General features: G+C 42.8%; 1 protein-coding gene and 1 pseudogene across 3 annotated transcripts in view; both read left to right on the forward strand.

Annotated features, from left to right (window-relative positions):
* The window catches only part of KCNAB1 (potassium voltage-gated channel subfamily A regulatory beta subunit 1), a 276,563-nt gene that overhangs the window by 94,882 nt on the left and 156,035 nt on the right, over positions 1-25,646 (forward strand). The window lies entirely within an intron of this gene.
* LOC133388605 (keratinocyte-associated protein 3-like) lies at positions 1,177-5,429 on the forward strand (annotated as a pseudogene).

The raw sequence follows: 25,646 nt of genomic DNA on the forward strand, positions 1-25,646 counted from the left end.
TACCAGAAGGTAGGCACACCCAACCTGACATCGGTACAAACTTTTATCCCCTAGCCTGACGCTATGGTTCCCTCCCCTGCCTCCTCATTGGACAGAGTACTACAGGGTTCACAACCTATCCGAGACGCCTAATCATGTCACATGAAACTCCTCCCCTGTTTACATCTCCCATTCCTCAAGTTTAGGCTACCCCATACTCTTATTTATTATTCTCCATATAAGGTATATTGCTCCCCTCCCCTCATCATTAATTAAGCATAAAAACTCCCTTTACATCAAGCAAAGCAATGAAGGACTAAAAACATCAGCTGAATTAGTCAAGCGTAAATCCCCTTTCTATTTTGAAGTGGAACTTGACCACAAACTGTCTGTTCTGGCTGCTTTTATTTGAACTTCAGACAGATGTCCTATTCTAAGAAAAAGCCCCTTTTTTCTCTACTTATGTTAACTCTAGTCTCTTTAGAATATGTATTACAAGCAGTCTATCAATTTATTAACCACTTATTCTTAACAATAAAATCACATATTTTATTTATCCTTAGAATATTCTGAAAAAGCAACACAATATATACACTTCTCACATTGTCTTCCAGGATACTCCATTCCTTTCCATGCTGTTCCCCTTCCCCCCTCCCCATGTTCCTTTTCACCCACTCACCTTCCAAGAGACACTCAACATACTGTGGTGACTGAGCATGCTTAGTCCTCATTGGACAATTTATGGGGTTTGTTTGTTGCCAGTTAGGGTTTCTTTCTTTATTCCCCCCCCTACTTTTTAAAACCTTGGCATTTCCTCAAGTCTGCTGACACCTCCTTCTTGTGCTTGCATGGTGTCGCTTGCCTACATGATGACCAGCAGTTGGAAAACTGAGTTGGGACCTCTTCACTATTAGCATTTTGAAGCCACTGCATAATACTCCTGCCCATGACTTTTCAGTGCCAATGATTCAGCCATGAACCACACACATGCAATGAGGGGTGAGAGCTATTTTGTAGTGATGGGGAACAAAAGCTGCTGTTTCTGTCCCTTAAAAAAATCCAGCTAGATGCAAGGAGCTATACAGCAGGGGAGCACATAATGTTGCATTGCTCTTTCCTGATGACACCATAACACTTCCCAATTGGAAATTAAGTGCTTGTGTAGCCTTTCTGCACACAGCAAGCACAACAGCAACGATGACTGCATCACCTGAGGTTGTGGGTACAGCTGCATTTTCTCCAGGTACAAAATCAGGTGCATCAGTTGTTCTGCAAGTGCAGCCCTTGTAACAATTCCAATACAGTGATCATTTTGGAGGATGCTTATTTATTTAGTTAGTTAGTTAGTTAGTTAGTCTTTGGACAAAATAAAAAGGCAATGGAATTGACAGCTAATATTACAATTCCTCCAGCTCCTTGGCTTTGAAGTATTTCATTTTGGGCTGTACTTTTGCTTTCACCTGACCTGCACCCACAAAACTTGCATCACTAATTACGGCTAAGCTTCAAAGTATCTTCCACATATAAAGCTTCTGCACACACAGCTACAGTCAAGTGTTATATCTGAGTCAATTTTTGGAGGCAGCTTTGGAGTTGTGGTCTGTTCAGCATATGTATTCATGAAGCCAGAGGTGTAGTCATCTGGGGTCTCAGGGAGTCTTAGACGCCTTACTTTTTTGGGAGCAGGGTCGCTGCAGGGTTCCTATGTCTCCAGCATCTTATGAGCCAATCAGCAAGAGTCTTCTAACATGCTTCCTGGTCCTTTCCTGTTCTTTGGAGGCAATCAGAGTGAAAGGAGGTGAGTCAGCCACTGAGAAGACTCTTTTCAGTAGCTAACATTGTCTCCTTTCATGTTTATTTGCTCCTAAGGACATCTGTTGTTGTGAGCAAAGGCATTAATAAGGATCTCATTCTCAACCCAGCAGTCAAAAGGGGGGAGCTTGGCTGTGACTATTGTGAAGGGACCCTGCACTTCTGAATTTGCCACTATGCTACTGGATGAAGCTGAACACTATCAAGTCCTTTTGTCACATTGCAACGCAAGCAAATACAACTGAAACCCAAGGGTTCACTATGCAGCCAGCCTTGTTTTCCCTGGAGACATAAGAGCATCTGGCTTTGAGTAGCACATCCATAGGGAAGCCTTTTAATACAAACATCCTTTCTAAGGGCTTGGAATTGTTGTTATTAATAATAATTGTGTTTCAATACCATCCTTCCTCCCATAGGAGCCCAGGGTGGCCTACAACATTAAAATACAGAGTGGGGATGGAAGGGTCTGCCAATTTTGGTTCTCCCAGTTTCTAATGTTTCCAGTCTTAAATTCAGTTCTTCACATTTCTGCAGCAATTTGTGATAATCCTCATGAAAATTCTTTGGCATTTTCATGCGAATTTTTCATAATAAATACATTTCACTAACAAACACAGTTTTACAAACAATATCTCCAAATGCATTTTTATATATTATTTTCATGAATATATTGATTTTTATGTACACATTCCTTTAAAGTACACATTTTTATAAACATTAGTTAGTTGGAGAACCGCATTTCAAAATACGGATAATGTGTATGTTGAAGGATGACTGTGTTTTGGATCTCATATTGTTTGAAAAGTGTGAATTTGATAGATTTGGCTTGAAATGTGAACTGAACTAAATTTCTTCCCCATCCCTAATACGGGCATCATAAAACATTAATCAAAATATCTAAAAAGTACATATCTAAAAACAGAAATCCTAGCTAACACAAGCCAGACCACTAGACCAGTTGCTTATGTCCTAAAAGACTGGATTAGCTAATATGTCTTCAGTCAACATCTAAAAATTGCCATTGTGGGGGACAGACAGACAGAGGAGAACTCCACAAACTGGGATGCTACCACCGAGAAGGCTCTTGTTAAAATGACAGCTAGAGACAGTTGTTTAGACTAAAGAGGAAAGTATTATTGTTTCATACTTCCTGAGTGGGAGAAGCAGCAATCTACAGAATCAGTTTCCTTGTGAGATAACATCACTAGAGGGTGATTCTGAAATAGCTGTGATTTGCAAATATACAAGCAGAGCATGTAGAAAGTAGGTAAGCACTCTGGCAGATGGTGCTAGTTTTTAAAGCAACATCAGTTCCTAAAAATCAGATGCATGATCTCAGAGCCCTGCACCTTGGGAAAGGTGGTTGCTATTATTCATTTATTTGTATTGATTTATTTTCCAGAATTGAGAGCCAGTGTGGTGTAGTGGTTAAGGTGTTGGACTACAACCCGGGAGACCAGGGTTCGAATCCCCAGATAGCCATGAAGCTCAGTGGGTGACCTTGGGCCAGTCACTGCTTCTCAGCCTCATGAAAACCCTATTCATAGGGTCGGCATATGCCGGAATCGACTTGAAGGCAGTACATTTTCCAGAATATTTATAACCATCAGCTCATGAACAGTATCCTGGAGGAATGCAATAAAAACATTGAAGCCAATATTGCTGCAGGCCCATGGCACATATCTGGATTAAATTTGCATATGCAAATGTATAGCTGCCTGGGAAAATAAAGGTGGTGGGTAGGTGGGATCTCATTAGCACTGTGCTTTGAATGCACCCAGCCAACAACAACAACAATAAATGCATTTTTAAAGGCAGGTCAGGAGATCCAGGCCATAGTGCAAGAGACACAAGGCTGAGCCACCCCTAACAACAACCCTGCTAAAATATAATGAGTCCAGTCCTATATTGGATTATTAGAATCATTATAAAGAACTCAGGCCAGCCAAGGAAAGCAGTGCCTCAGCAGGGTAAAGGATGCTCTGCTGTCACCTTCCAAATGAGATGCAAAACAGAGATCCACCTGACCACTTGCAATATTGATTGCTCCCCTGGGCACTCCTTTTGTGTCAGCAAAGGTGTAAAGGCTGAAGACCTGGGCAGATTCCACTTGCATAATTACATTTTTTTTTTGCCTACTTAACTTGCATCAGTACATCTACAATGTTCTTTTTTCTTCCCCACTGCTGCTTAACTTAACTGTTGGGTGACTCTATTGTGAATTTCTGTGAAAATACCGATCTTCACTTCACTTAAAAGGTGTTTTGGCTTCATTGGGTTTGTAAATATCCCAGTCCCCCTGTTCTATCTCCTGGATCTCTCTATCAGTGGAGGCTGGTCCAGCAGGGTGACTGGGGCACAGACCCACCAAGTGCAGCCTGCCCTCCGCCAGCTCCCACCTGGCTTGCCTTCTTACTTACAGCCAGCCCTGGCTGTCAGCTTTCTCCTCCTTATTCTCAGTTTTGATCTTGTAGAACTCAGTAGGAGGATGGGGACAAAACTAGAATTAGTTAGAATTAGTTAGCTCCATGTGTCATTGCCTTCTGCCCTACCAGCCCCGATGAGCCCACTGCTGGGGTCTTTATACAGAAGCAACACAAAAGGCTTGTTCACACATTATGCTGAACACAGGTACAAGTTGTCTCTACACATACGTTTGTGTGAAAGAGTGTACTCACACACACACACTGTTAAATTTTAGTGATTTTGTGTTTTATTGATGATTGTTTGATATTATTCCTGTGCTTAGATATTTGTGATGACGCAGTTTACACATTTTTCTAAATAATGTTTTTCCTGAACAAATATGTACAGCTCAGCTATTGGGTACACATGTAAGAGACTGTACACTTCGGGACGGGGCCCTGAAGAGCAACTCTGAGCTCCGAGAGGTCACGGGGTGAGGAAGGGCAGCCGCCACGGGGGGGATTCCCAAGCCTCTTCAGTCCCGGCCCTCTGCGTCTCGGTCTCTAGCGCTGCCCTGGGGAGCCCCTCCTCCTCTTGGGGACTTGGTGCCCCACCCCCGGGCTTTCCTTGCCTCCCATGGCACGGCAGTCCTCACTAGCCTCCCTCCCTCCCTCCGTCCCTCCCTGCAGAGGTGGGCCGCAGAGCCCAGCAGCTAGCTCGCAGCGACATCTCACTGGTGGTCCTGGGCCACGACCTTGGTGCTGGGGGCCATCATCCACGGAGCCCTCCTGCGCCATGTGGCCCGGCCCGCACACACTATCACCTCGGAGTACACCGTGGCTAATGTCATTGCAGTGGCTTCTGGGCTCTTGAGTGTTGCTGCCGGCGTCCTGGCCATCCTGGTGTTCCGGAGCTTCTCCCACCGTTACCTGCCTTGGATCCTGGTTGTTATCTCCCTGACAAATGTCCTGATTTCAGGAGCCTGCTGTGTGGGGCTGGCACTTGCCATCTCCCTCACTGTTGTCAACGGTGGCCGTCATCTCTTTACCAGTTGCAACAGTTCTGCCCTTCCAGCTGATGCCCGCACTGTGATAACAAACGAATGCCCTTTTGACACTACCCGCATCTATGACACAGCCCTGGTCCTCTGGCTTCCTTCCTTGTTGATGGCAGCAGTGGAAGCCGGTTTGTCTGCCTGGTGTTGCACAGCCTCCCTCTCTCTCTGTGGAATTGGCCCCTCTTCAGCCTCCTACAAAGTGACCCTGCTTCAGGCAGCTGCCCCACAGGAGGTGGCTGCAGAGGAAGGCTCTGAAGGGGAGCCTCACCACCAGCCTCTGGTTGAAATGGATGAGGAAGAGTGCTGCCTTTGAGGGTGGAGGGAAGAGAGCGACCCACTTTGCTGCCAGACTATCCTTCATGTTCTTGAATGGACAGATGGGCTTGTGTTCAAGGTGCAGAGCTGGCCAGGCAGGAATCTCCCCCAAATTGTTTTTTTAAAGTGTTTTTAAATTTGTATATTTGTTTTTAATGTTTTTAATTGCTGTAAACCACCCAGAGAGCTTCGGCTATGGGGCGGTATACAAATGTAATAAATAATAAAATAATAATAAATAATAATTGTTGAGCGCAGCATGTGAATAATTGAGCAGGTGTGCAGCTCAACTATTTGTGTACTCAAGTACAGAGATTGTACTCATGGAATGTAACATGTGAATACTCCTAATGGGAGGGAATGAAGGAAGGCCACAGGGCCGGTTCTAAAGGGTAGCCAAGTGGGGCACCGGCCCAAGGGCCCCTGGAGATACAGGGACCCCTCCGCTCACTGGACAGGAGCTTCCAAGCCACCCACCATCCCCCCAGTTCACCTACCTTTCTCTCAGCTTTTTTTGCGGTTTGCCATCAATCAAGATGGTGGCTGAGGTTTCCTTAAGAGGCTGAAGCCTCTGCAGGCTTCTTGGTTGATGGCACACATGTGTGCTATATGTGCGCATTGCTGCCATCAACCAAGATGGCAGCAGAGCCTTCAGCCCCTTAGGGAAGCCTCAGCCGCCATCTTGATTGATGGTAAACCTCTGCATGCAGTGCGCGCAGCCACAAAAAACAGTGGAGAGAAAGGTAGGTGAAGTGGCAGGTGGTGGGCTGCTTGGAAGCTCCTGTCTGGCGAGCCACAGCTGCTTCCGTGGATCACAGAAGGGGAGCGGAGGGGCCCAGGGCAGGCTGGTGTCCAAGGTCCCCGCATGCCTGGAGCCGGCCCTGGAAGGCCACATTGTGATTTGTGGGATAATCAAGATTGGAAAATTCCACTGGCCAGATATGCATCTTGGTCTGCTGCAAGGTGATGCCTAGACACTGATTGTAGTTTTGCCTCTTCTGCAGGCTCTCACCAGCATAACCTGAAATGAATTTGCATTCAAAATTCTCCTCAGAATATTTGCCAAATACTTGATGCCCGTGTGAGGCACACAGCAATATTTGGTTTTCAGTATTTTATATCTGACAGCTGATATTTAGCAATACTTGGCAGCTAATGTGCAACATGCTGTTTTAATGGTTGACAGTGCTGGTGGATGATATCTTCAGGGAATACTATCCAAATTAGTGTCTGCCACAGAACCACTGAGTGTCTTCTACAAACCTCTGTTCTGGGGCCTGTTCTCAGGGTACACACTCAGTTCTAATAGAAGGCAGTGTTATTCTGGATTCTAGATTATTGTAAACTAAGAGGGTGTCTCATGTGAGCTAACAGTGTGTCACATGCTTTGCATGCAAAAGGTCCCCGGTTCAATCCCCAGCATCTCTAAGTAGAGCTGGGAAAGACTCATATGAAACTTTGGAGAGCTGCTGCGAGTTAGTGTGGATGGAGTCCTAGGGATGGGTGAGAATGTTGATTCAGTTCGCATTCTAAACCAAATCTGTCACATTCATACTTTCCAGTGATGGGGAATTCTTTATATACAAACAATAAGCAAAATATATTATTTTATAAAGCTATAAAGTTTTATAATATTTTAATAGTTTAGTAGCCAGCCAGAACCCTTTTCTCTTTGGAGCTGTCTTCCCTGACTGTGCTGGTATGTATGGTACAGCTTGAACTCTAAAAGATAACACTGAACAAACACTGAACATCCCTGTACTCTCCAAGACATAGAAAGGATTGCATTAACTAAAATGCTCAACTGATAGCGAAAATGTACTGGTATGTGAAGTGCTGAACGTTACCAAATTGGCTAAGAACATAATGTAAACAGTGTAATGCTCATGCAATGCCTATGTAATGCTCATGTAATGCCTATGTAATGCTGATGTGTAACATCCTGATTGGTATATGCTAAAGTCCTTGTCCTGGAATGTATAAAAGTCCCAGGCAAACAGTGCCATGTTGCAGCTCTCCGTCCACTTAAGGGAGACTGACCATGCATATGTAACCAATAAAGGCCTAACCTTGTTGCAAGCTTGTGTCTTCAATTTCCTCAAGGACCCCAGGTCCAGTGAACCTCAAAATTCCCCATCAACAATTGGAGAACCGAACCACAGCCATCCTTTGAAATTTGCACTTATTCATATTTTGTAGTGCAGTTCACCAATTAACCAGTGTTTACAAAAATGCATTATGTTAGGGGAAAGTGTGCATAAAAATGAATATATGAGTGAAAATAACATAGAAAAATGAATTATATGATGAGAAATGGCTTGACATTAGTCAAAACTGTCTACAAAAATGTGTTTACTGGGAGAAATTCTCACTAAAATGCTAAAGAATGTTCATGAGGATTTTCTTTTTTTTAAAAAAGCAAATTGCTGCAGAAATGTGGAAAACTGAATTTGAGATTGGAAAAATGAGAAACTGAGAGAACCAACATTAGGAGATCTTTCCATCCCTAAGATGGACCAATGATCTGACCAGGTTTAAGACAGCTCCCTGTGTTCTTCCTATACCCAAGACACGCTCCCAAAGAACTCATGGGAAGCAACATAGGAACCTGCCTTATACCAAGTCAGACCAACAGTCCATCTAGCTTAATATTGTCTACACTGACTGGCGGTGGCTCTCCAGGGTTCCAGACAGGGAGTATTTCCTGGCACTACCTAGAGATGCAGGGATTGGATCTAGGACCTTCTGTATGCAAGCAAATGCTCTACCACTGAGCTACAAGTTCTCCAGAAGATACTTTGAAAGCATTGGTAGCCCCTACTTGACAGTATATGCTGGTTGATATGCATAAATATTTTAAATTAAATAGCATTTGATGGTGAGTAATGGTACATTTACTTTTAATGGACAGCATCTGGTGGTATTTAGTAAGGCTCTGCAGTGGCTTTGTCCAAATCCTGCATCCCAAACTAAATCAGGTGGATTTGGGTTGATCTGGAATTCAGCCAAGGTAGGCCAAGGCTGACCCAGATTGCCCGAGTTAGATTTGGTCCACCTAGAGTGATCTGGGGTAGTCAGGAGGATGGGTGGTCTGGTGGGAAGGGGGGCAGGCAGGCAGCTTGTTTGCGTGTATGTCTCTTTCTCCCCCTCCAGACCACATGTTCAGCTGGGTTTTACACCCTATTTAGACTGTGCAAGGCCCCTGAATTGGTTCAGGGCCAAGATCTGGGCTGGATTGTCCCTGGATTGTCCCATGTCAGGTCGGAACTTCTTTAAAGCACTGGATCAGGCCCTGAATCAGGTGGGGGGGCATGTACAGCCTTACTATTTAGTGTTCCAGTTACACAATTTTGTTTCGCCCCGGATATGGAAAACTAAAAGAAAAATCAGGATGAATTGATTAAGATCTGATCACATTTATATTTAAAAACTGTTTGAACTACCTGCAAACTGTATGAGTGACAGGAGAAGGAGGAACTAGACAATTAACAATTAACATTGGGTTTACACATCCAACTCATGTAGTAACTCAAAAACCCAGACAAATACATCTTGCACATTATGAAAAGGCATCAAGATTGGACATATGATGGAAGTTTCAAATGATGGTGTGACAGCGGTAGAGTCACCGTGTAAATCCACTCTAAGATATTCAGCATCCAAATCAAGGGATTTGAAATGGCTATTCAAAATTATGTCTTTTGGAACAACGCTTTCTCCAAAAACATATTTTTCCCTTGCTTGACACTCATCATTTATAATCTCTCTGCTAGTGATGCCATTCTCTTAATGATTCCATTGACATTAATTGGCTTCATTGACTTTTAAATTTTTTAAGGCAGTTTTTGTCTGGCTCTTCCTTCTTCCATAACTCATGGCCTTTTCACGTACCATGATAAGGGATGTATGCTTATCAATGTTGGACTGACCTCCATGTTTATGCCAGTCTCTCCATGATGTTTAATAAGATCTAGCAACCTTCTCATGCCCTCTGATTGTCAGAGGAGACCCTGTTAGTGGCGCTGCCTGGTTTGTGCCACTCCATGACGGGTCTTCTCGGTGGAAACTTCCCATGTGTGGAACGCCTTCCTTGGTGAGATATGTCTGTCTCCCTCATTATTAACATTCAGGAGGAACTTGGCGGAAAGATACTGTTCCGGGCAAATTATTAGCTGCAAAGATAGGCGATTATTTTGAAATGTTTTTAGATGTTCTTAATTTTTTTAAATGTTTTCATTTTAAAAAATAAATGTATTGTTTTGTTGCTTTGTTGTTTTCTGTCCTGTGCTCCTTTGAGAGGAAGGGCAGGATAGAAAGGTGAGGGCCTCCTGAAGATACCATCTTATCAGGAGGTCCCTTCTGCACAAAACAGGAAGCAGACCTTTAGTGGAGTGGCACCTACCCTGTGGAATTCCCTCCCCTTAAATATTAGAAAGGCACCATCTCTGTTATCTTTGCAGTGGCTACTGAAGACCTTCCTCTGACCTGACTGTTCAGGGGGAGAAAAACTTGGGGAGAGGATGGAATGAAGTGGAGTGGCTGAAACCCTGAACAGGGAGCACTCCACACTGCAACATTTTGTTGCAGGTCCCACTTGTGATATTATGATTTCAGAAACAATGAATCTTGTAGCCCCTTAGTCTTTAAAGATTAAAGTCTACAGATTTAAAGTAGCAGAAGCTTTTGTGGACTATAGACCACTTCCTCAGGTGCATAAAGTGCTTCAAAGTAATGCACAAGTCAGTCCTCTGATGTGAACTCTTTGTCAAGCTTTTTCTTTTGTCTGAGATGATTTTAGACATCTGTGCAGTGCTCATCACTCAAGCAAATAAATATTTAGTGCTGACAACCCAGCTGGGTACAGAAGGGAGCACTTGGAAATGTATCTCTTTTTCCATGGATCCCACAACTAACAAGCATTTATAAGATGAAGGTTTTAGAAAAGGAGGCAAAGGAGAAGCAGGGATCTGGTTTATTTAACTTCAAGAGTCAAAGTAAGCTACTTTCCTTCTTTTTAAACCCCAACAAGTTTCAAATTGCAGTGTAGGACCTGGCACCCATCAGCCTGTTCATATGTAGCATACCCTGTGGTGCATTACAGTGCTTAGAATATCCTGAACTGAAAGATTTCCAGCGGATTAGGCTCTTGCAGTGCACCTGTCAAACGAGCTTAATTATATAGTGCTAAGATGGGATCTAGTTCAAGGCAAAATACAATACAGTGCTAAACAATCTGTTTCATAAATTTGCACCAGTGACTATTTTAGTAGATTGGGGGGGTCATATCTGCCACAGCCTTCACATACTGGATATTTGAACTTCAGAAACTGAGCATCACTCGTAGATAGTAATAAAGCTGTGATTAGTATGAATGGACAGCATGTTACTGATTTTTCTTTGGATTTAGTGCTGCAGTTTTATATGAATTCTCCTCATTTACACAATGCAAAGGAATGTATAAGTGTACTTAAGCATCCTTTAAACTGCATAAAAGATTAGCTCCATCTGAGCAGACAAAGTGGGAACAAGAGTGGGTTACTTTCAGTCTGGACGTAGTGACATCAATACCTTACTTAATGTGCTTGTTTTGCCTTGGGTGTCTGAACTGGAGTTGGGCTTAGCTTGAGCAGAATTGTCCAAACAGAGATAGGCGAGAGGTAAAACATAGTGATGAGGGCTGCAATCCTAAACAGACTTACTATGGAATAGGGATGGAAGGATCAGTCAGTTTCAGTGCTCTTAGTTTCTGAATTTTCCAATTTTATATTCAGTTTTCCATAATTCTGCAGCAATTTGTGGATTTTTTTAAAAAAAATCCTCATGAAAATTCTTCAGCATTTTAGTGTGAATTTTTCTTAATGAACACATTTTTGTACACAGTTTTGACTAATGCACACATTTTTGCAAGCAATTTCTCCTAACACAATACATTTTGTTTATTATTTTCACGAATATATTCACATTTGTGCATATTTTCCAATAATGCACACATTTTTGTAAACGTTGTTTGGCTGGAGAACTGCACTGCAACATTCGGATGTGTGCATTTCAAAGGATTGCTGTGTTTCGGTTCTCATATTGTTTCGGAAAGTGCAAATTGGATTCGGCCTTAAATGTGAACTCAGTTGAATTTCTCCCCCATCCCTATTATGGAATAAGCCCCATTGAATACAGAGGGACTTGTATGCTCTGAATAAACATACATCGGATTGTAATGCCATGATGACTATGTTCTGCCTCCTCTGTTGGAGGTAGTATGCCTTAGTCTGTATACCTGTTACTGGGAATCACATATGGGAAGAGTGCTGTTGTGCCCACGTTCTGCTTACAGACTTCCCATAGGCATCTGGTTGGCCACTGTAAGAACAGGATGTGGGACTATATGAGCCTTTCACCTGATCCAACGGGGCTCTTTGTATGTTCTTACGCTGTCCGAGAATGAACTATGTAGCTTGAAGTTTCCCAGTTCAAATATGGCCATGAGCTTTACAGTAGGTGGCTATAGTAGGTGACCTGGCTGCCTCAACCTCCCACCCTCCACTCCCCATCTGTGATATGGGATAATAATGATGGCACCTTCCTTACAGGGTTTTGTTAGGGTTATTGAGTTAATGCATACAACGTTCTTTGATCACGTTGGAAATGCACGATATATGAATCACAGAAGTGAGGGACAGGAATCATGAGCCAGTGAAAGGAAATGGGAGGCTTGCTCAATGAAAAACTTGGAGGAACAAACCTTTCCTGGGTTTTATGTTTTCATTGGAAATTGCCCACACATTTTCAGTGTTTTCTCGCAATGATCATAAGGTGAGAGTGCAAAGTATTCCCCAGTTGTGTTGCTTCTGCCTGACTTAGGGTAGAGACACCTTTTCTGTTCTGCTGGTTCCAGTGCATCTCCATCTCTCTTTTCTGAAAATGGGGGCACACGACACTAGTTAAACCCTGCTCCTTTTTACTGTAAAACCTGGTGGGAACAGCTTGAGAGCATTTTTAAAAAAATACCACTTCAAAGAGATTTCACAACTTATTGCAGATCAACCCGTTCCCCCTTCAAGTGTGGCCAATGGAAACACTTTGCTATAGGCCAGTAGCATATTCACAGCCTTAGAAACAGCACAAGCAGATAAAATCTTCAGGAGATGTCCATATTCTGAGAATTTGGGCTGAGTGCACTGACCTTTTAAGAACAACGTGACTCTTCTTTGGGAGTAGCCATCTCCCCCAAGAATGCCACTGGCCATGACGTTATGTCATCATGACGCACAATCATTGTCAGAGGGATTATATCCCAGAATGTGACCATGTTTGCAGAGAGCAGCCAAGCCACTGCTTCAAGCATGGAAAGGCTTTTTTCCAAACTAAAAGAGAGAAAAAGGCCCATTCTCAGATATCTAGTATTTAAAACTGAAACCCAAAATTCCCCAGAATTGTACCCCCTCCAAGTCACTGAACACCTCCCCACTATCTCAGTTTCAATCAAAGCTCAAACGGGCATCCCCTCTGCCAGCCTCAAGGATCTAAGTGCACTCAACATGTGCTATAGGTACATGCCTCAGCTAGAAGTCAGGCATTTCGTGTCACTAGTCCCATGCTGTGGAACCCTCTTCCAGCAGAGATTCTGCACTTTTGACTTTCAGGCCTCTCTCAAAGACTTTTCTGGGCCAATAGGCCTATGCAGCTGTTTAAAATGCTTTTATATATAAATGATAAGGGCATCATTTTGGCGTTGCTCACCAGATCTGTATCACTGAGCCAGTAGAAGGTAGTAGCTCCTTGCTTACTGTGGAGCTTTGCCTTTCTTTCCTCAACCTCCAGCTGCAGTAGAAAGTAGACCAAAGAGAGAGTTTCATGTCTCTTTGCCCAATAGATGCCATGTGATATCATTGCACTGCACATTGTCCCATCCCTGCGTATGACCTTTGAGGCCCTTTCTGTAATTCTGTTTACTGAGATCTTATGAGGAAGAGGGGCCAAAGAGACAACTCTGTGTTTCCTATAACATCTCCTTAAGCATTTAGAGAAAGACAACAAGAGGCAGTCTTGCAATGCAGCAGAACAAACACTCCAATGCAAACCTTGAAACATGCTGCTGGGAGCTACATGGCGTAGTGCAGGGGTCACCAGCATTTTGGGGCCAGTGGGCACATTTGGAATGTTGTGAAAGTGCCGTGGGTGCCAGTCACAAAATGGCTGCCACATCTAGGAGAGTACAAAAAGAGACAGGACCCCAAAATGGTGCAGCATACCTCCATCAGCCCCTCCCATCAATGGGGAAAAGGCACCTACATCAGCGACCACTGCACTTGCTCACAGAAGAAAGCTCTGTCCACCTCTCCTCTGTTCAAAGTGGAAGGAGGGTGTGTCTGTGACATGTCCAGTCCTGGCATCCAGTGCAATATGGGCATCCTTCAACACAAGAGAGACAGACAGTGCAAACAGGAATTGAGCAGGAACAGCAAATGTGCATTGTGGGTTTTTGAGGGGATATTTAATGAGAACTTTTTGTAGTTGCCAACCATAGGAGGCACTGGTGGGTGCATTAGTAGGTGCCAACTTAGCAACCCCCGACATAGTGGAAGAGCACACTTGCATTACACTAAGGCTCCTCCTGGACTCTATTATTATTTGTCATGGCTGATGGAAATAAATAAGCTACTGCAACATTGCACGAAGGTACCACTATGCCCCCCTGTTCCTCCAAGCCGGCTCGTTGTAATCTCCATTGGCTAGGCCTAGACTGCATCTGCTGTAAGGTTCTCAATGATCACTCCATTGCTTTGCCCTTCTTCCAGTGTCGGAGGTAATACCCCTCTGAAAATATATTCACTGCGTAGTTCAACTATGGAATTCGCTCCCACAAGAGGTAGTGACGGCCACCAACTTGGATGGCTTTAAAAGAGAATTCTTTTACATTCCTGGAGGGTTAAGGTGATCAATGGCTACTAGCCATGATGGATATATTCTACATTCAGAGTCGGAGGCAGTATGCTTCTGAATGCCAGTTGTTGGAAACCACAGGAGGGGAGAGTGCTTTTTTGCTCAGGTCCTGCTTGCAGGCTTCCCAGACCCAGAGGCATCTGGTTGGTCACTGTGAGAACAGGACGCTGGACTAGGTGGGCCATTGGCCTGATCCAGCAGGGCTCTTCTTATGTTCTTATGTATCAAGTCACTTGGAGCAGCATACTGGACTTTGCTAAACAATTCTCACACCTGCTTAGCTCCAGAAACAGGACTACCTGAAGAACCCTTGGACTGTCCAGACCCTGCAGTGGGAAGGTGAGCATGTCACACTAAGCTCACCCAACAGGTGACCAGGCAGCTGAGAACAAGTGCCATCCATGAGCACAGGTCACCCAATCAGCAGGGAAAGGAGAAGGCCTGGCTCTCTTAGGCACAAGGATTGGGTTTGTGGATTTCGGTAACACCCCACCACTACCACCTTTTTCTAACATAATTTCAGCACTGGCTATTGGGGTCAGTATCTGACCTGTTTGTGATAGTTTATAATAGAAAGCTGCCTTCCACTAAGTCACGCCATTAGTCCATCTAGTTCAGTATTGTCTACTACACTGGCTGGCAGCAGTTATTCAGGGTTTCACACAGGGATGTTCCCAGCCCTACCTGGAGATACCATGGATTGAACCTGGGACCTTCTGCATGCAAAGAAGATGCTTTACCACTGAGCTACAGCCCTTCTCCTGAATAAAATATGAAAGCCAGGAAAGATGATCAGGGATCTCCCACATCACAGCTATTTTCGTCCAAAGACTCATCGAATTTACTCTAATGACTCTGAAACAGCATTTTGCTCTGAGTGTGACTTCTCCTCGGAGAGAGCTATCAGTATTTTCTATCCTTAGACATTCAAGTCTTCTACAAATTGCCCTATAAACACCAATATTTACTGAAATTAGTCATCAGCACATTATGATTCAGACAAAGCTCTATCAGTAGGCAGTTCTAAATAGCCACCATTTCTAAGCTCTATTGTGCAAAACTGTGTTTAAACTGTGCTTGAGTATCTCTCAAAGGCTACATTCTGTCTATACAAAAATCCTCATGCAAGCTGATAAGTGAAAAGCTAGGAAATATACTTAACACCCCAGTCCTAATTGGCAACTGGGAACTACTTCATATTAATTTCATAACGCTTCCAAACAAGCATTCTTTGGACTAAACTTCTTAATATTATAAAAATACCCAAAACAGAGTTCAATCCATGGCATCTTCAGATTGGGTTAGGAAAGATCCTTGTCTGAAACCTTGGAGAGCCTCTGCCAGTCATTAATCCATCAGGGATGGGTAGCCTGTGACTCTTCAGATGTGATTAAACTCTAACTCCCATCAGCCCTAGCAGGCATGCCCAATGGTCAGGAATGATGGAAGTCATAGTTTAACAAGATCAGGAGGGCCACATGTTTCCTATCCCTGAGCTAAGATGGACCAGTGGTCTGATTTGTTATAAGGAAGCTTCCTATATTCCCAGCTTCCCTGTATGAATGCATATTCATTTATATGCTGAGAAGCTTCCCTTATCATTGTATGGACAGCCCAGTTGGCTATCATTGGTAAATGTCCATCCGTATGTTCATCCATATTTAATTCATGTCTAAGTTTGAAGTGAAGCATTTGCTGCAAAGTGTGATGGAAGAGAAAATATTTTTCCTCGAAAATTGCATGGTTTTTACAAGGTTTTCTTGGTTAATTCTCTGTTTCACTTAATTCTCCTTAATTCTCTTTTTTATATATCTGATTATGTTTCATCCTTTTCCCCTAGTTTAAACTGCAGCTATAGGATATTAAATGCTTAAATATGTGGAAACTGTAAGAACATAAGAACATAAGAACATAAGAAGAGCCTGCTGGATCAAGCCAGTGGCCCATCTAGTCCAGCATCCTGTTCTCACAGTGGCCAACCAGGTGCCTGGGGGAAGCCCGCAAGCAGGACCCGAGTGCAAGAACACTCTCCCCTCCTGAGGCTTCCGGCAACTGGTTTTCAGAAGCATGCTGCCTCTGACTAGGGTGGCAGAGCACAGCCATCATGGCTAGTAGCCATTGATAGCCCTGTCCTCCATGAATTTGTCTAATCTTCTTTTAAAGCCGTCCAAGCTGGTGGCCATTACTGCATCTTGTGGGAGCAAATTCCATAGTTTAACTATGCGCTGAGTAAAGAAGTACTTCCTTTTGTCTGTCCTGAATCTTCCAACATTCAGCTTCTTTGAATGTCCACGAGTTCTAGTATTATGAGAGAGGGAGAAGAACTTTTCTCTATCCACTTTCTCAATGCCATGCATAATTTTATACACTTCTATCATGTCTCCTCTGACCCGCCTTTTCTCTAAACTAAAAAGCCCCAAATGCTGCAACCTTTCCTCGTAAGAGAGTCGCTCCATCCCCTTGATAATTCTGGTTGCCCTCTTCTGAACCTTTTCCAACTCTATAATATCCTTTTTGAGATGAGGCGACCAGAACTGTACACAGTATTCCAAATGTGGCCGCACCATAGATTTATACAATGGCATTATGATATCGGCTGTTTTATTTTCAATACCTTTCCTAATTATTGCTAGCATGGAATTTGCCTTTTTCACAGCTGCCGGACACTGGGTGGACATTTTCATTGTGCTGTCCACTACAACCCCGAGGTCTCTCTCCTGGTCGGTCACCGCCAGTTCAGACCCCATGAGCGTATATGTGAAATGAAGATTTTTTGCTCCAATATGCATAATTTTACACTTGTTTATATTGAATTGCATTTGCCATTTTTCCGCCCATTCACTCAGTTTGGAGAGGTCTTTTTGGAGCTCTTCGCAATCCCTTTTTGTTTTAACAACCCTGAACAATTTAGTGTCATCAGCAAACTTGGCCTCTTCACTGCTCACTCCTAATTCTAGGTCATTAATGAACAAGTTGAAAAGTACAGGTCCCAATACCGATCCTTGAGGGACTCCACTTTCTACAGCCCTCCATTGGGAGAACTGTCCGTTGATTCCTACTCTCTGCTTTCTGCTTCTTAACCAATTCCTTATCCACAAGAGGACCTCTCCTCTTATTCCATGACTGCTAAGCTTCCTCAGAAGTCTTTGGTGAGGCTGTGCTAAATTAATTAAATTAAATAAATTAACTGTGCTAAATTAATTACTGGAGCAGTAACAATTTTTGGTGTACACCAAAGGTATTTTTACTATATTAGCACATCTGTTTGTGCCTCCTTTCTGAGCACATTAATTTTTATACTGTTAGCTAGCACTATTAAAAAAAGCAATATTGGGATAATAAAATTAATTTTTCAGTTGGGGAGAAGTGAAAGAGATCAACCTGAAACTTCAGATGGGATCCCAGAAGCTCAGCCTGTAGAAAGGTAGAACCATTTAAAAAAAAAATGCTGTCTCAGATATAAAATAATAGATCCTTATTCCAATGGATACTGGCTGATGATCTAAGATACATGTTGTTCTTTATCTTTGCAAGCCCCCACCATGGTAGGATTGAGATGCTGGTATTTTATCTCCTTACTCTGATCCTGTGGACTATATTTTTCTTCTTTTGTGTCTGTCTGTCTCTGTTTGTTTATTTATTTAGGAGCCCGGCTTTGGGGGCCCTTGGATTGAAAGGCAGTATGAAAACCAGCTTTTACTTACTTATTATATGGGGAGAGGATATTTCACATATATGGGTGGTTGGTTTTTGAAATATAACATAGGGGCTAAGAGTGTGAACTATGAACCAGAACTTTGCCCCTGTTCAGTTCTCCTTCTTCAGCCCTCCCCATACTCTCAATAACAATTTTGGGGTTCTTTCTTAAAAGGCATGTTTTAAATACACAGATATCCCACTGTGAGGTGTCAGCTTTATAGATTATTTCACTGTTTTTTTTGTGCGTTAAAGTGACAGAGCTATTGATTTAAAGACTAAAGAATGGTAATTATTTGCCTGCTTTTTTAACCAAAATCACAGAGCAGACTTTTGGCTGGAAAGTCTTGGTGTAAAATGGATCGCGTTCAGGCTCTGAGCAGATAAAAGCATGTAAGCAAAACCAAATGAAGGGCATTCAAGCATACTAGTTTCCAGAAATTTGGAAATATAGGGATGCTATTTACTTGCTGTTCTGTCATGAATTTACAACTGAATCTGAGGCAATAATTCAAAGACATATGATTTAGATTTATAATTTAGTTCCCATGTCTATTTTTTAAAGGTTTCAACTAATTTTATCTGTGTTTTCTTTTCTTGATAACTTTTTATATACCTTTTAAACAGTTTTGTGGATTTTAGCTGTTTCAACTGGTTATGTTATTATATTTATTACATTTATATCCCACCTTTTCTCCAAGGAGCTCAAGGTGGCATACATAGTTTTATCTTCACAACAACCATGTGTGGTAGGTTAGGCTGAGAGACCATGACTGGCCCAAGGTCACTCAGTGTGCTTCATGGCTGGGTAGAGATTTGAACCCTGGTCTCCCAAGTTGTTGTTATACTGCTTAGAGAGTTTTCTTATTAAGTAGTCTATAAATTTTCTAAATAAATAAAAATATTTTTAAAGGGTGAATTTCCATAGTGCTGGTGCCCTGAGTTGAATTGTGTGGTTTCAGTGCTATTTGAATAATTCAACCCAAATCATCACCTAATGACTCCTCTTGGGAGTGAAACTACATATTATAAAGAACTATGGAACCAATTACCTAGGGAGGTGGTGGGCTCTCCAGCACTCGAGGCCTTCAAGAGGCAACTGGACAGCCCTCTGTTGGGTATGCTTTGATGTGGATTCCTGCACTGAGCAGGGGGTTGGACTCAACAGCCTTGTAGGCCCCTTCCAACTCTAAGATTCTATGATTCTATGACATACTTGGAAGTGTGGCTGCAATTGTTGTTCCCAAGCTGCTGCCTGTGTAGGTAGACCAAACCATGTGAGTTTTCTCTCTGTCAATTATTACTCACTGGAATTGGGTTGGCAGTCAAAGTGAGTTTATAGCAGCCCACAAGGTAGACAGAAAAGGGTGGAGAATCTTCATTCCTCAGACCTCGTTCTGAAGTGAAGGGTCAAATCTGTAAAGTTTGGAGCAGCCATATTAAAAGGTAGGGGCAGGGCATTCCAGGAAGGGTGTTGCCAACTCTGCTTGGATATGGATATCTTTGCAGAGGATCCCTAGTCAAGCTTTACCAACAGCAGAATCCAAAATATCTACTCAAAGTAGGTCCTGTTGAGTTCTATGGGCCTTAGTCCCTAAGTAAGTGTGTTTAGAATTGCAGCCTTCCGGGGCATCCATCTTTACTCCTGAGTGCTCCCATCTAGCATCTCCACAACACTAGGCTCCTTTCTTCCTACAAGGCCTTCTGGTGAATGGGCTGGCCTGAGGGCACTTAAACCCTTTTTGCCAAAAGCAAGTAGGCTAGATTAAACGTTCCCTACCAAGGCTCCATCTTTTAACTAAGATTTCTATCTTAATTTCCAATCAGAGAAATGTTTTTGTTTGAATTGTATACTCCAAACAACTGTGGTTGATGCTTAATGTATCATGGTTAATTACATCACTCAGTCCCGCCCCTGTGACATCACTTGGGGCCGCCCCTGAAATCTCTGGGTTTGGGGATGCTTCTGACCTGCCAATCCTATATAACACCCTATGTAAATGTATAATAACATAGGGACTTAGACCTGGCCCAGAGAGAGCTTACAGCCTACAGGATTTTACAGACTTTTTTAAAAAAAAGCTCCTTTGTTTTCATGCTAATAAGTGCAAAATATATACTCTAGGAAAGTCTAAGTTAAATGCTACCAAGTGCACATTTACTGAACCATGCTTCCTGGTGATTGTTATTTTATATGGAGTTAATTTTGTCCCATACATATATTTATGCAGGTAAGCATAAAATGTTTTATGGGGACATTTTAAAAATGTCATGTGTGAAGCTGCTACATGTGTGCCTTATACTGACTGGTGGCAGAACACTGATTTGTATTTGAGTCACAAAAGCCCAGTTCCCCCTTGATCCCTTTGATCTTAATGCCTGTCCACTGCAGACTTGCTTTTCCTCGTTTCTGTCACCAGGAATGTCAGTGATCACATGTGGTCTTATGCATTCAGCTTCTTGACCCACATTTCAAACTCTTTCTTATAGTATTTCTGATTGACAAGTTTGCCCACAGAGCCTGTTTTTTGCTCCTCTTTCTAATAGCCTCTTTGTATACCTCCTTTGTTTCATTTGTTACCATTTACAGCATCCAAAAAATCTATGTTCCCTAAAATCCTTTCAAATTAATTCTCATTATGCTCCTTCGATTGTGCAGCAATGCCACATTTCCTGCAAATGTACCAATACAGATGTCTTATTACACACATCTCTCTCTCTCTGTATGTGTTTGTGCAAGTGTTGTGTCTTTGTATTACATAACACAATGCCTTTCCCAACTTTAACATCTTCAGAAATGAATTCACAGACTTGTGAGCTTAAGCACCTTTGCGTCAGCACTGAACGAACGCATAAAGGTCAAACAATATGAATCAGTAGCCTGAAAAGGAAGGTAACTAGTAGTTCTACATTGATGCTACTTCTAGTTTTAATACCTGCATAGAAATAGAAAATGCAGTTGCCCCAGAAACAGAGCCAAACAGCAATCTGTCACTATAAACCTAATGATCTAATAAATCTTTCCTGGGTAACCACTTTTCAAGGCTGCCCTGCTATAACCACAGGAGTCCCTGTTGGAAACCACTGTGTGGATAGAAAGGATGCACTGAGAACTAAGCTCCTTTGTAGCTACTATGGCAGATTCTGTAATCCTTAATCAGAACTCCCATTGCAGAGAAGGTAGAAAGATCAAGGTATTTGCTGAAGAAGCCACACAGCTTGGCCTTAACCAATCAACAGACAATGCATGCTCCATGTACAAAGACCACAGAAACATATTTGGGAACAGAGGTAAAAATAAAAGGGGAAAATGCTTGCAAATGTGTAGACCAAAAGCCACATTTTAACATATTCTGCAGAGATTAGTGATAGTGCACAAAGCTATTCTGGTCTGTACAGGCTTAGCCTGTGTTGAGTGAACATGTCCCTGCTTAATGGGAGGGCCAGCAGTTAATCCTCCCTCTCACCCTATGCTCCAACCCTTTCAGGTGAGTAGGGAAGCCTTCACAAGTACCCAGCAGCTCCAGCCTCAGAGATGCTCTGGATACTACCTTATGAGTCCCACAGCCCTGAGTGGCAAGCCTCAGGAAGTGCCTATCGCCATCAAAGGCGCCTAAGGGTACTCATTACAGATGGAAACATCTGTCACTTTGGGTCTCTGTTTCCTATTTTTCCAACCTTAAATTCAGTTCTCTATATTTCTGCAGCAATTCTTCAGCATTTTAATGAACCTTTTAATGAATTTTTTTTAATAAATACATTTTGGTATGCAGTTTTGATTAATGTACACTTTTTTGCAAGCAGTTTCTCTTACTAAAATGCATTTTATGTTATTTTCACTAAGATTCATTTTATGCATACTTTCCCCAAATATATGCATTTTTGTAAATACTGAACTGCATCGTAAAATTCAGATAAGTGCGAATTTTAAAGGATGGCTGTATTTCAGTTCTCATGTTGTTTTGGAAAATGCAAATTTGATAGATTTGACTTTACATGCGAACTGAATTGAATTTCTCCCCCACACCTAGCACTAACCCAGACTCATCCCTTACCTGATAACCTCCCTACAAATGTGATCAATTCACCTAATTATCTACACCCACCAGCAACAACAACTACAGACTTCACATCACGTCTACAGTACTGAGTAGGTTAAAAAAGAGAGATTTTTACAGGGTTAATGTGCAGGCAAGCCAAAAATTGTTACTTGGTCCTGAAGCAACCAGTGTCAAACTTGTATAATATCTGAGGAAGGGTGAGTGGGTGCCAGAAATTCAAAGAGGCCGGGGGGGGGAGTGACAAGGGTTTAAATAACTGGTCCAGCGTTAACATGCATGCATACTGATGCCACACCGTCTGTCCCTGCCTCTCCTCCGCCCTGCCCATAAAAACACCCTAGATCAGCCTTTCCCAACCAGTGTGCCTCCAGATGTTGTTGGACCACAACTCCCATCAGCCTCAGCCAGCATTGCCAATGGTCAGGAAAGATGCTTACAAGTGCTTACAAGTGCCTGTACGCTAAAACTAGAAGTCTCCGAACCAAGATGGGAGAACTGGAGTGCTTGGTCTTAGAGGAGAGCATTGATATAGTGAGCATAACGGAGACCTGGTGCAATGGAGAAAACCAGTGGGTTACGGTTATCCCTGGATATAAACTATATCGGGAGGACAGGGAAGGACCTACTGGTGGCGGTGGCACTCTATACGTGAAAGAAGGCATTGAATCCAGCAAGCTCAAAACCCCAAAAGAGGCGGACTCCTCCACAGAATCGTTGTGGGTGGTGATACCATGCCCCAGGAAGGATTTAATACTGGGAACAATCTATTGTCCCCCTGATCAAAATGCTCAGGGAGACCTGGAGATGAGATATGAAATTGAGGAAGCATTCAAACTAGGAAATGTGGTAGTAATGGGTGACTTCAACTACCCAGACATAGACTGGCCGCATACGTGTTCCAGTCATGACAAAGGAGCAAAATTTCTAGATATTCTAAATGACTATTCCCTAGACCAGTTGGTCATGGAACCGACCAGAGGAACGGCAACCCTGGACTTAATGCTCAGTGGGGACCGGGACCTGGTGCAAGATGCAAGTGTTGTCGAACCGATTGGGAGCAGTGACCATAGTGCTATTAAGTTAAACATACATGTAAATGGCCAATTGCCAAGAAAATCCAACACAGTCACATTTGACTTCAAAAGAGGAAACTTCACAAAAATGAGGGGATTGGTAAAAAGAAAGCTGAAAAACAAAGTCCAGAGGGTCACATCACTCGAAAATGCTTGGAAGTTGTTTAAAAACACTATATTAGAAGCTCAACTGGAGTGCATACCACAGATCAGAAAAGGTACCACCAGGGCCAAGAAGATGCCAGCAGGTTAACGAGCAAAGTCAAGGAAGCTCTTAGAGGCAAAAAGTCTTCCTTCAGAAAATGGAAATATTGTCTGAATGAAGAAAATAAAAAGGAACACAAACTCTGGCAAAAGAAATGCAAGAAAACAATAAGGGATGCTAAAAAAGAATTTGAGGAGCACATTGCTGAGAACATAAAAACCAACAACAAAATTTTCTATAAATACATTCAAAGCAGGAGACCATCTAGGGAGGCGATTGGACCCTTGGATGATAAGGGAATCAAACGTGTACTAAAGAACGATAAGGAGATTGCAGAGAAGCTAAATGAATTCTTTGCATCTGTCTTCACAGTGGAAGATATAGGGCAGATCCCTGAACCTGAACTAACATTTGCAGGAAGGGATTCTGAGGAACTGAGACAAATAGTGGTAACGAAAGAGGAAGTTCTAGGCTTAATAGACAATATAAAAACTGACAAATCACCAGGCCCGGATGGCATCCACCTGAGACTTCTCAAAGAACTCAAATGTGAAATTGCTGATCTGCTAACTAAAATATTTAACTTGTCCCTCAGGTCCTCCTCTGCGCCTGAGGACTGGAAAGTGGCAAATGCAACGCCAATCTTCAAAAAGTGATCGAGGGGGGATCCCGGAAATTACAGGCCAGTTAGCTTAACTTCTGCCCCTGGAAAACTGGTAGAAAGTATGATTAAAGCTAGATTAACTAAGCACATAGAAGAACAAGCCTTGCTGAAGCAGAGCCAGCATGGCTTCTGCAAGGGAAAGTCCTGTCTCAGTAACCTATTAAAATTCTTTGAGAGTGTCAACAAGCATATAGATAGAGGTGATCCAGTGGACATAGTGTACTTAGACTTTCAAAAAGCTTTTGACAAGGTACCTCACCAAAGACTTCTGAGGAAGCTTAGCAGTCATGGAATAAGAGGAGAGGTCCTCTTGTGGATAAGGAATTGGTTAAGAAGCAGAAAGCAGAGAGTAGGAATAAATGGACAGTTCTCCCAATGGAGGGCTGTAGAAAGTGGAGTCCCTCAAGGATCGGTATTGGGACCTGTACTTTTCAACTTGTTCATTAATGACGTAGAGTTAGGAATGAGCAGTGAAGTGGCCAAGTTTGCTGATGACACTAAATTGTTCAGGGTTGTTAAAACAAAAAGGGATTGCGAAGAGCTCCAAAAAGACCTCTCCAAACTGAGTGAATGGGCGGAAAAATGGCAAATGCAATTCAATATAAACAAGTGTAAAATTATGCATATTGGAGCAAAAAATCTGAATTTCACATATATGCTCATGGAGTCTGAACTGGTGGTGACCGACCAGGAGAGAGGCCTTGGGGTTGTAGTGGACAGCACGATGAAAATGTCCACCCAGTGTGCGGCAGCTGTGAAAAAGGCAAATTCCATGCTAGCGATAATTAGGAAAGGTATTGAAAATAAAACAGCCGATATCATAATGCCGTTGTATAAACCTATGGTGCAGCCACATTTGGGATACTGTGTACAGTTCTGGTCGCCTCATCTCAAAAAGGATATTATAGAGTTGGAAAAGGTTCAGAAGAGGGCAACCAGAATGATCAAGGGGATGGAGCGACTCCCTTACGAGGAAAGGTTGCAGCATTTGGGGCTTTTTAGTTTAGAGAAAAGGCGGGTCAGAGGAGACATGATAGAAGTGTATAAAATTATGCATGGCATTGAGAAAGTGGATAGAGAAAAGTTTTTCTTCCTCTCTCATAATATTAGAACTCATGGACATTCAAAGAAGCTGAATGTTGGAAGATTCAGGACAGACAAAAGGAAGTACTTCTTTACTCAGCGCATAGTTAAACTATGGAATTTGCTCCCACAAGATGCAGTAATGGCTACCAGCTTGGATGGCTTTAAAAGAAGATTAGACAAATTCATGGAGGACAGGGCTATCAATGGCTACTAGCCATGATGGCTGTGCTCTGCCACCCTAGTCAGAGGCAGCATGCTTCTGAAAACCAGTTGCCGGAAGCCTCAGGAGGGGAGAGTGTTCTTGCGCTCGGGTCCTGCTTGCGGGCTTCCCCCAGGCACCTGGTTGGCCACT

This window comes from Rhineura floridana, chromosome 7 (genome assembly GCF_030035675.1).
Source record: "Rhineura floridana isolate rRhiFlo1 chromosome 7, rRhiFlo1.hap2, whole genome shotgun sequence".
NCBI lineage: Eukaryota > Metazoa > Chordata > Lepidosauria > Squamata > Rhineuridae > Rhineura > Rhineura floridana.